The 12,329-nt window shown below is 36.5% G+C and overlaps 1 protein-coding gene across 4 annotated transcripts in view; it reads right to left on the bottom strand.

Annotated features, from left to right (window-relative positions):
- Window positions 1–6,903, bottom strand: part of uif (sushi, von Willebrand factor type A, EGF and pentraxin domain-containing protein uif) — a 330,814-nt gene extending 323,911 nt beyond the window's left edge. Inside the window, exon 1 of one of the 4 annotated variants that reach the window (XM_081729537.1) lies at window positions 6,516–6,903. The gene's annotated coding sequence lies outside the window, so the exon portion shown is untranslated. The remainder of the gene's footprint in view (window positions 1–6,515) is intronic. The other 3 variants (XM_081729535.1, XM_081729534.1, XM_081729536.1) reach the window with 3 other exon arrangements.
- Window positions 6,904–12,329: the final 5,426 nt, after the last annotated feature.

The raw sequence follows: 12,329 nt of genomic DNA, 5'->3' as shown, positions 1-12,329 counted from the left end.
CGTTTCCTCCCACTTTCTTCATTCCACCATTTCATTCATTTCTCATAATCACCGTCTCCTTTAGCCTGACCGGCATAACCGTGGGACGTAAAACTCAAAGATTTCATTTCACTTCATTTCTGTGTCCCAACTAAGAATCAACCCCGTGACTACGCGTAACAAACTCAAACTCCCTAAATATCCGATTGTGCCAATATGTGAGCACTTTATGCTATAATTACTACACTATTTATACTATTATATAGTAGATATCCATCGTTAGAAATTGAAAATTGGGCTTACTTTTTCAAAAAAAAAAAAAATCTTTTCTGTCGATGCATAATATGGAATAGAATTTGATTCATCTCTCACGTAAGAAATCGTGGCTATGATACAAGTTTCCCCTGTTAGTAGATTATATAAAATCCATTAGCAAATATAACTAAAATCTTTATATGTACATATATTGCGTATGCATTTTGTACATTCTCCGCATTTGAATATTATTTTGTCATGTATATAGAACCTATTTTCTAACATCTCATTATGTCAAGAGCTGGGAGTTTTCGCACTAATATCATTTGAAGAACTAATATCTAAATATGAATAAAAGAAAAACATTAGTGTCCTCTACTGCAAATCTGTCTGCCGATATTGTATACACGATGTCTCTAAATATGCTCCATTCTTTGAACTCTATCATAAACATTTTGTCGTCTCCCGAAAGGTTAACTCTTTGTATGAGCGTTCAAATCACCAGTTTTAAAAAAGTCGTTTTCATATATGTATTACTGTAGCAGATACATCTTTGGGTACTCAGAAACAAAGCTAACGAAAACAGTTCACTGTACTGGGAAATTCAATTGACATAAATCTAGATTTAAACTAATTTTTTTTGGGGGGGGGGGGAAAGGAGGGGCTAAAATTCAAACGCAAGCAGGTAGATTATTGAAAGATTTATAAAACAAGCAATAATCTAAAACTTGTAAACATATAAATACAAAAATATAAGCATGTATTATTGTTAGTGTCATATAGTAGCTAATAGGGTGATATGTTTGCTTTCAGAGACGTGGTCCTTAGTTCGATTAGTGCAGTGATCAAGTTACGACTATCCTACAAGACTTTGTGGTCTAAAAGTAAGAAGGAATTATTGTGATGAAGAAAAAGTATACAATCAATAAGAGTTTATATTGGCTTAAGCTATTGGGATCATTTTACAAACGACAATTTCTTAATTAATTTGAATTATCGTTGAATAAGGAAAAAGCATGGCGTAGTGTGATTTCCTACTTAGGAAAACAGCTTTTTCACAACCTCCATGGATGCTACACTCCTGGAAAGTAAAATAAGAAATATTGCTTCCGAATACTGTAGGAAAATACCGCTATGAGTAAGGTTCAACGCTCTACCACCTAGCCACTGCTAATCATCGAATTATGAAAGAACCGATAGTGTTGACTAATTATACAGTACTGCTCTCTTTTGATCTGTTTACTTTTAAATTTCATTACTTTATTCTAGTATAACTGCAGTAACGTGATAGGTTTACCATGCAAGATGTCCTGGGTTCATTCCACTGGGGACGGAATTTACTATCTCGTTTTACCCTCATCCAAATGCAGCTCCCTCATCGGTTTGCCAGGCTTCTGTCAAAAATGTTGTTTAGGGAAAGATGATCGGACCATAATGCTAACCAGATTACCCCTCTAAGTGGCAGTGTAATGGAAGTGTAAACCTTCACAAGTATTTGCGAATAAAAACCTGAGACAAATATTCGGACCTAAGAGGAACAGGAATGAGGAATGGTGGGAACATCATAACAAGGAACTGCATAGTTTATGTTTATACCGTTTACCAAACACTGTTATAGGGTCAAGTCTAGGAAGCTCAGGTGGGCAGAATGGAAGAAAGTAGTAACGGTTTCAGTTTTAACTGGAAATCCAATCGGAAAACGACCACTAGGAAGACCTAGTGCAGCTGAGAGGACAATATTAAGATGGATCTAGCAGAAATAGGAATACAAAGTAGAAAGTGAATCCAATTTGCTCAGGGCAGAAGTCAATGGAGAGTTTTTGTGAACGCGGCATTGAACCTCCGGGTTCCATAGACCATAGAGTTAGTTAGTTAGTAGGTTACGTTGGCCTGTCTGAATTCGGGCCATAAATTTATTCTTCTATCATTGCATAAGTCTATGTCATGTATTCGTTATTTTTTTAAAAAAAAGTCCCTGTCCATTAATAACAGTAAATCTAAATGTACACAATATTTTTTGTAAATTCTATTACACTAATCGTCGCATCTTCCTGTTATTTCCTCTATATCTAAACGTTATTGACAACCATGAAGAAAGAGGTTATATTTATTTATTCAAAAGTTCAAAAAAAAAAAAAAAAGTTAAGAGAACAGTTATGCCACAGTCATGAATTATATTATGTAATTATCTCATTATGCATATATGTCTTTTGTTCTGAAAGAATATGTAGTATGCATCTGAAACGACTTGTGGAAATTGGGACGTAAGAATTAAAATAAAAGATATGTGACCTCCAGTGCATTAACTATTGTTTAGTATCGTTATAGCTAAGTAAGTAATATTGGCAGTTGTTATGGCAAGTAGAACGAATAAAATATATTATGATTTTTTTTACTTACTTACTGGTTATTCGGAAATGAATGATAGGATATTATAAGCTATTATATCATATGCATATAAGTATTGTGATTTTATTATGTGTATAGGCATGTTCATCAAACTCATAAATCTCAGCTTCTTGTTGAAATGAAATCTTTCAGTTTAAGACTCCCTGTCACTGCGAAATTAAAATACCGCTAATTTTACAGTAATTATGTGATATCTTCAAATAGATAAAAGATAATCGAAAAGTGGATCAAGACCTCCCTAGACGATGTTATTTTGCATGAGGTACCGTTATCACTAGTCACCTAGTAGCTTTCCGTTTGCAGTTATTTAGAAACGCGAAAATAAACGTCGATTTTCTAAATGTCTGGAAATCGAAAGCAGATAAATGAGTCATGATAACGGTATCTCAAGCAGAATGATATTGTCTAGGGAGGTCTTGTTCCACTTTTCGATTATCTTTTATCTATTTGAAGATATCACATAATTACTGTAAAATTAGCGGTATTTTAAATTCGCAGTGATGAGGCCTCTTAACGCCCTACGATTATGCACGCCCGTTAGGATAAGGGAGACGATGATTAAGGCAAATGAATGGTGATGGAAGAATTTCGTGGAATGAGAATGTGGGAGTAAATAAAAGAACCCCGAGAAAACCCATGGACATGGTCCTGTGCACTACAAACTTACTTGGACGGAGATCGAACCGAAGACTCCACGTACTAGAGGTAAGTGCTTTACCATTGAACCACCGTGCTCTCCCTCAGGTTCTTGCTATGGCTAATCCAATATGTTTCTTAGTAACAAAGGAGAATATGGGGATCAGAAATCATCTTTTCCAAAAGTTTATGTTGGATAAAGTGGAACTTTCAAGTCTTTTTTAAGAGTCTTCATCCCGGCAAAATTAAAATACCGCTAATTTTACAGTAATTATGTGATATCATCAAATAGATAAAAGATAATTGAAATATGGAACAAGAGCGCCCTAGACAATATTATTTTACATGAGAAACCGTTATCATGACTCACTTATCTGCTTTCGATTTCAAGCCATTTTGAAAATCGGCATTTATTTTCGCGTTTCTAAACAGCTGAAAACGGAAAGCCGCTAGGTGACTTATGATAACGATACCTCCCGCAAAATAATATTGTCTAGAGCGCTCTTGTTCCATATTTCAATTATCTTTTATCTATTTGAAGATATCACATAATTATTGTAAAATTAGCGGTATTTTAATTTCGCCGGGATGAAGACTCTTAATAAGGGTTTTTGTTGATCTATTTAACAATTTTAAAATATGGGAACTGCCTTGCCCAGAAAATGTTGTCCGAGGGAGCAAAATCAAAATGTGAGGGACATTATTTGCTAAAGAACGTGGCCAAAACCTAGTGACATCAGAATACGAATAACTTAGGAGATCTGGGATTTTCTCTCATCAATCACATTTTGATTCCCCCCCCCCTCCAAAAAATGATGCATTCCGTCGGAGATGCTTATTTCCCTCCAAACAACGTTTCGTGATAAAAGTTTTGAGTATATTGTCAAATTTCACTATTTTTTGCCGGGTGCTTTGCCCCACTCTCCAGGAGTATACCTGGAAGAAATACTATTTACAGGGAACGAATTGCCGGTGCGTAAAGTCACATCTGTCTATTCTAAAGTGCAGAAGATATTTCGGGGGAGGGGGTAGAACAGGAATCCATTAGCTTCAAAATTTCTACAGGATCTCAAAGAAACAGTGCAGTCAGATTTTGCTTACCAGCTTTTTTCATGGGCGCTGGTTTGGTTTCCTCTGAAGGTAATCCATTAGCTTACATGGTATAGCATAGAACGTAAAGCTAAGGTAGAATTTAATTGAACACATTTCAAAAAAAGCCAAAACCAGGAAGGTCCATGCTTTATATAAAAAGAGTTTATGTAAAAGTAGCACAGAATTTAGACGATATCTTTTCTCAACACCAAGGCTTCTTGAGACGTGAAGCTAAAGCTTAATGTAAAATGGATGGGTGGATTAGTTTTACGTTTCTTTCAGCACCAAGACCAGGGGCGTAAATAAGGGCCCCGCAGACCCCGCATTGCGGGGGGCCTCAAGTCATTAGGGGGTTCCAAATCATGAAGTGGGACGTAGAAAAGGGGCCCCACTCCACGCTGTTTGCGGGGAGGTCCCCAAGCCTTTAGTTACGCCACTGACCAAGACTATGTGAGACGTAGGCCTATAGCTTAACGTAGGATTCAAACCATATGAGTTCCCACCAGGAACGAACCCTAGTCTCCAGCACTGAAGACGTGCACGAACTCGAGCTTAATCTAGTCAGAACCACTTGTGTTAAGAAGGATCGAACCCATGATCACGTTATTGTACATATTTTGCTAAGACACGGTAGTTCAGTGGTAGAGCGCTTGCCTCTGGTTCGATCCCCGGTCAAGTAAGTTTGTGGTGGACAACAACGTATCCGTAGTTTTCTTCGGGTTACTCCCGTTTCCTCCACACTATCATTCCACCAATTTTTCCATCATCATTCACTTGCCTAAATAATGTATCTCTTTCAGCCTAACGGGCATGTATAATCGTGGGACGTTAAACTGAAAGATTTCATTACATTTCGGTAAGCCCTATGTCTCTAAATAACCCAAAAATTTATTGAATAAGATTACATTAACATAAATCTGATGAAACAAGTAATTGTATCTTAAATTATACATATCATTGAAAAGTTATTTTTCTAAAGCTAGAATTAGATTTTGTGTCACGGAGAGTTCAAGCGGTTTGTAATCCAAGGGTAATTAACGGAATGGATGAGGTAAAGACTAAACTCCGGACCTCCTAATCGCATAGCAACCTGAATTCGACTGACTCTTGAGTTTTAATCCCGAATCACATTACCTTCGTAGATTTTAAAACTTATATATATATTTCAATTTCAGTTGCAATACACCGCAAATCAAGTTTTTTTTTTTTTTTTTTTCGCGTCACAGACACGGTGAACAAAAAATTAAACCTTAGACACAAAATAAACCTTTCAAGTTTCGTCTTCTGTTGCGTGTCACTCCTTCCAGCGCTACAAGACTAAGCAATCACAGAAAAGCCATTGTCTTTTACGAGAATTGAACATTGTTCAAGAGTGTCCAAGTAGTCCATTTCTACATAAAATTTTGAAAGGTTGAAGTTTACAGCAATTTCGAGACAATTCAAGCCAGGTCACTAATATTGTCTGAAGTTTTCCAAGTTCTTCCTTTTCGTCCATAAGGAAAATCCTAAACTGGAACGCGGATAACAAAAAAAGAAAGAAAGATAAAAAGAAAAAAGAAAGAAAAGAAAAGAAAAAGTCTTCCCGTGTGTGAATATGGATCTAATTGCAAAATTAGGTCAGAAATTTCCAGTTCTCGACATCCTATGATGTTTTATTTCCTCTGATAAATTTTGAACACTTTTTAATTGTTATGGAATTGATAAATGCCTCAGAACTTCACGCACTTTTAACATTTTCGACTACCTTTTCTGGATTCTGGCGCTAGCTATAGGACTTTAAGTATATACCGGCAAAATACCATGAACAAATTCTTTTCTGGTTTAGTCGCTAAATATCTTTCCCCATCTTTTTTCTTGTATATTGACTTATCAAATATGAAGGAAACAAAACAAAAAAAGGAGCTTTGAAAAGAGGCAAACTTTAGGTACTGAAGCATTGTTAATAATCTGCCCCACGCACCCACCCAAAAATACTCCTATTATTTGTTTATGCACAAAATTACAAGTAAACACTGTATGTTGTATTGTTGACATGTTATCCCATATCTTATCTCTGACGATAACATCACATGCACAAGTATTTTTTAAACATTTTTTTCTTCATTTGTGAAGCTGTGTGGAAACGAGCTGTTAACTTCACTCACCTGTGGCGGCTGAATCACTATATCCTCTGCGAACACATAAGTTCAAAGAACTTGTGAGCGTGGTTTTTCGGACAACCAAAAAGAACTGAGAATCGCTTTTAGTTCTTCGCGAAAGATCGAACTAAAAGCTCACAAAATAGAGGTTTCTTCTCATAACACACGAATTATTTTTATTTTCAGTTGTTGAGAAAAACACTCACTACACTGTTACCAAACACTCACCAACACCAGCGTCTCAAGACTGCGAAGGTATCGGGGCATTGAAGGCCAGGCAAGACAGGCCGCCGAAGAACCCACATGAGCCGCAAGGCATCAGCTGCCGTACAATAAGGTTCAATTTCTTACTCTTTTTCCTGAGAAAGTAGCTCTTACAAGTCGGAGCTTTGTTTCCCCTCGCACCTTACTTTGCTTTTCATACCTGTTCCCTGAGTACCTGTGCGCGGAGCGGCGTGGAAGGAGAGGAAAAATATCTCCCTCAAGAAGAATGTACAGCGGAAGAAGAGTTTAAGCGCCAACTGTGAATAAGGTTCAAAGTAATATCCAAAAGTATAGGAAAATGTTCTAAATACTTATTCTTTGGTTGCTAGGAAATTGGCTTCGTATTTTGGTTGAAAGAACCTGCTCAAGAAGGCAGAACTAGCTTCAGTGTTGCAAGCTTTATGAAGGGACACGGTGCTGGAACGCAAACCAAGAAGTATGTTAATGTCTGACCGAAAAAAAAAAAAAAAAATCTTGCAAAGCACTGCACACACAATCTTAGTTCTTATGATTGATGCTTGCCTTAAATTTAAAATCCAAAGACATTAGAGGAGTTTCGAGGAACAATGTGCAAGGAGAATGTCCACAGTCAGTGGAGTATGCAAGGGGGTTCGCAGTTTAAACCCTTCTTGAGCAAGACATTATTGAAAACTAAACATTTACTATATTAACATCAGGGCCGTACCGTGGGGGGCGAGCGAGGCGACGGCCCCGGGCGCCGAAGTAAGGGGGGCGAACAATTCGGGAGAAAAAAGGAAAAAAGATAGGAAAAATTGCTTGGAATATATGTATGGGGGCGCCGTCGTATACTCTCGCCCCAGGCGCTGACTTCCCACGGCACGGCCCTGATTAACATATATCGGGTGTTTCAGATAAAAGGTTCAGCTCTTATAAAAAAGAAATGGTTGGATATAAAAGAATTAAACAAAAAGTTAGATAAGAAAACAAAGCGTGCATTGTATAGAACTCTCTGTTTGTCTCACGGGCCCACTATCAGGCCCCTATCCACGGGGGGCCGCCCCCGAAATTTTTACTACCTCCCTGAAATTTTCACGATAGGTTTGCAAATTAACTATAATATGGTTGGATCGGGCCTCCCTTAACCTCTACCGTCCCCCTACATTTTTGGGATGGCTACTATCATGGGGATCCAGAGTCACCCGAAAATTTTAAATAGCAAGGTTTATAGTGTTTTACATCTTTGGAAAGACCATGAAGAAACAAAAACTAATATTGACATTATTTTAGGGAGCGGGCACCGTTTACAAAATGGCCAACCTTTAATCTTACACACTCAGATAAGACGCTGGATCCTTATAAATCACAAACAGAGATAATATGTATTTTTTTAAAAAAATATATTATTTAAAGGATATGGGAAAACAAACAATATTTGTAGAAAAACGTTTTTCGTGTGATGCAGTGCCTCACACACACAGAATCGAACACGAGTCGTGTGCTAGCCATATAGTGAGTCACAAAGCAGCTCTCTGTTGACATCAAGTGTATTTATGGCAAAAGACCAAGAGTGGATGGTACCAAACCATCAAAACATTAATTGTATGTTGTATTGAAAAGCTTCCGACATTGTAAATGTACTCGCATTGAAGTTGTTTGCACAAAGCAATCTGATTTTAGCGCCTTTGAAGGAACTTATGCATTCGAAGCTCATTTATTTACCAGTCCCTTCCCCGTTTTCTGGTAGTTCAGAAACGAAAATATAATATTATTATTTCTTTACGTAATTTTCTAGAGAACATTCAATGCTACTTAGCAAACTAATCAATGTTTCTGAGATGGTCTCCATTCTTGTTTAGTTCATTATTGAAGGCAATGAAATCACAATGGAAGACTTATTCTTTTAGAGTGTCAAATATATCGACAACTCAAACTGTTTCACGCGCGTAGCATAATTACAAATACTCTCGCCTTTGGTACAAGCGGTCCGGGGTTCGATTCCCGGTGGGGACACTCAGTCGAAAAGATGTAACATCTATTTCAGGTCAGCCGTCCTGAGTGGGTTTTTCCTGTGTTTTCCTCTTTGACACCGGGCAAATACCGGAATGGCACCCAACACAATAGTTCCAGACCGCTTTCTTCCTTCCCCATTCCTGTCTTTCTCTTAAATTAAATTCCCCGGCAGTGTGATCGCTGAGGAACATCATCCCTCATATGTGTGACCAGTCCAGTGGCGTATTTACGATTTTGTTTCGGGGAGGGCTTTGCTAACTTTGGAGGGGGGGCTTTTCCTGAAAATGTGAAAATTCTGCAAGATATTTCATATATTTTACTATAGTAAGATTTCGGGGGGGGCTTAAGCCCGGAAGCCCCCTCCTAAATACGCCACTGTGTGTGACAGTCTAATATGGCCATAGATGCCCAGAAATTTAATTTCTAATCCTAATAAAAAGCTATTATCAGAGTAATCGAAGTCTTATTTACTAAGTATTAAATAATTGCATAGAAAAATTTTAGGATTAATTTAGACTATTGTACCAAAATGTGAAAAATGTGAGCACCACACGTACCCCCATAATATAAGTGATGCTAAAAATGTATTGTCAAGGAGAAGATATCTACTTGGTGTGTGCACCAGATTTTTACAAGTTTAAAATAAGTTTATAAGTTTGTTTAATTATACTTATGCAGTATCTTTTTTCTTTTTTAAGTATTCTCTAACAACATGAAACCAAAGACATAAAACGCAATGCGTTAACTTATCTCCAAGTTACGATTTCTTTTCCAGTGTGAAATTGACGCAACTTGTGCCCAGCGAACACAATGAACAGAATACCCACTGGCAGTAGTCTTGGTTTCATTGTTTTCTCTTTCCCCGAACATCAAACAATTTTTTATCTCTGATTTGCATTATTTATTCTATTTGATTTTGACAGTTAAAGACTAAAGATGTTGAATAATGGAATATTTATGTTTTAATGATGGTTAATGGAGCTTTTGTGATGAAAAAGTCTGTCCGCTAATGCCAAAAACTCTTTGAAACAATGTGGCATCACCGCAATGAATTTTGTGCGCTCGTGGTATATTTTTTATATCACGAGCGCACGCAGTTTCTTGCTTGTGTGCTCCCGGCCAGTAGCTGATAGAGTGATGATATGGAAATAAATTGAAAAATATCGAAAAAAAAACACAATTCTTTTGATATTTTACTATCAACCAAACCATTTTGTAACGTAGCAATTAACGCCCGATCAAACATGGATAATTAAATTTAGGAATTATCTTAGCAATTTCTTGATCCTGAAAGTTCAGAGAGGAAGATACAATTCAGAATGAGCTTGGTTAGAAGCCTGAAGCATAACATATATGTTCTCATACACGATCTTGCTTTATGTATATTAGGAATATCACTTAAACATTAAATCGGGCTCAATGCTTTTAATCTTTTTAACTGCCATTTTTGCAATGAACCACACCAAAACAATTATTTTCTTTTTAATGCATTTTACGTATTGTTTTTAAAAGTACTTTGAAGTTATTATTATTATTAGTTTCTATTATAAGTCGTTTTCACATTCAATCAATTCTTGAAATCTATTATAGTTTCACAATGAGGAATAAAACTAAATCAAAAAGGTATCCTGAATATTATACTATGCCTACCAACTACAGAGCACTTTTGGTTGCATAACAGAATAGGATACATAGTACAGAACAACTAATAACTTAATTGACTGTATAGTGAAACGATAAGTTAGGACAAAATTTATGTTAAAATATTATCTTCTCGGGTTTATACACTTGTGCAGAGTTTCAGAGCTCTAGTTCAGGGAGTGGCCAAACTTTTATAGATTCAGGATTTACTTCTGGTTATGAAAATCTTTGGTGATCTACCATAGTCCATTGGCGATCTGTCGTGTTTATTTGATACTGACATTGCGATTTCATTCCTCATAATTCACTTTTACACTGAGAAAAAAAACGTATGTGGCATACGTAAAGATGTAGGTTACCTTTGTAAATCCTGTAGTTTTTGGATTTTACGTACAGCAAACGTATAACTGTAAACGCATATTTTATAATACTTTCCGTGTAAGTGTTCCATCTGTGCGTACTTTCCGTATGAAACAATATAGGTGGTCAGGATCTCAAATACAAAAGGACGTATATAACACACAGCTGACGAATTTAACATACATATATGTATGTAGTATAAGGAAGACTTTTAGATGTCACACATCATCCAACGACATGATGTAACATCTAAGAGCAGTTCCTATGTAGTATACGGATAAGTACGCTCCGTACTGATTTCTGTAGTAAGCAAGAGGATTCCGTATATTTGTACAATAAACCGCTGTCCGGAGAACGGATTTTTCTCAGCGTAGAAGGGGAATCGGAGTTATATTTCTTCTTTTGCAAAGTAGAGTAAATTCCCTTTCAAATTGCCGTTGTTTATTAGAGGAATATTAATTTCTACTTTAACATAATAAATTAGAAATAGTTTCCGTTCTTCATAGAAGTGGTATGTTTTCGTACTTTTATTCGAAATTAGTTTACCTCAATTGAAATTCACTTTAAAAAAATGGCATTTGGTGTGTAAGATTTTTTTTTAAAGAGGTAATGTAAGTCTGTAAAACTTTCGCTATCCACTCGATATTCAGCGGCAATCAATCAGTCGATGGTGATCGACTGTTTGGCCAACTCTCCTCTATTTATTATCGAAGTGTGTCAAATTTAAGTTGCAAGATTTGAACCTAACTATGAAGTAGAAATGTAACTCAATTAATTTTACAGTAAGACGAAGAATTATGTGAAAATATTCTATCATCACCATCATAGGTATTCTGCCATTATTGACAGGTCGTTTGCCACAGCTGAGAAGCGTCCATGCTCCAAGGTCTTCCGCTAAGCTTTTCGTCCTCACGTACGAGTTTTTTGTTTTAATATAATATATTAATTGTAGTCTCCTTCGCCCCTCCCTCTCTTTCTTGCCACCATACCCTCTAGCACGTTTCTCATGATGCAGTTGCTCCTTATCCAATGTCCCAACCAGTTTCTCTTCCTCTTCTTAATAATATCTAAAATTATTCTTTTCTCTTCTGCCATTTCTAAGACCCTCTCATTCATTTTCCGCTTGACCCAGCCAATTATTTCCATTCTTCTCCACAACCACATTTCGAAAGCTTGCAGTCGATTTTCATTATATTGACGTAATGTCCATGTTTCTGCCCCGTACAGTACAATACTACACACGAAGCATTTTATGAGTCTTTTTCTGAACTCTTTAGTTAATATCGAAGTAAGTGAAATTTAAGTTGCAACATTTGAATTTAACCAACAAATAGAAAAATAGTTTAATTGATTTTACAGTGAAACGATAAGGTACGTTGAAAATTATGTGAAAATATTCTATTGTAATTGGATTTACAAATCTGTACAAACTTTGAGAGGTCTAGTTGGCACGTAATACTAATCCAATGCCAGTTTAGAGAGTGGATTAACTGATCTTGTAGTCAATCTTCAGTCAAACCTATTATTCGATATTCATGTCAACAGAGTAGCTGGTGAGGCATTTAGGAACTTTGGCATTTGTGG

This window comes from Thermobia domestica, chromosome 10 (assembly GCF_964235325.1).
Source record: "Thermobia domestica chromosome 10, izTheDome1.hap1.1, whole genome shotgun sequence".
Classification (NCBI taxonomy): domain Eukaryota; kingdom Metazoa; phylum Arthropoda; class Insecta; order Zygentoma; family Lepismatidae; genus Thermobia; species Thermobia domestica.
Note: the sequence above shows the minus strand (reverse complement) of the source record. Positions and strands in the feature narration are given on the sequence as shown.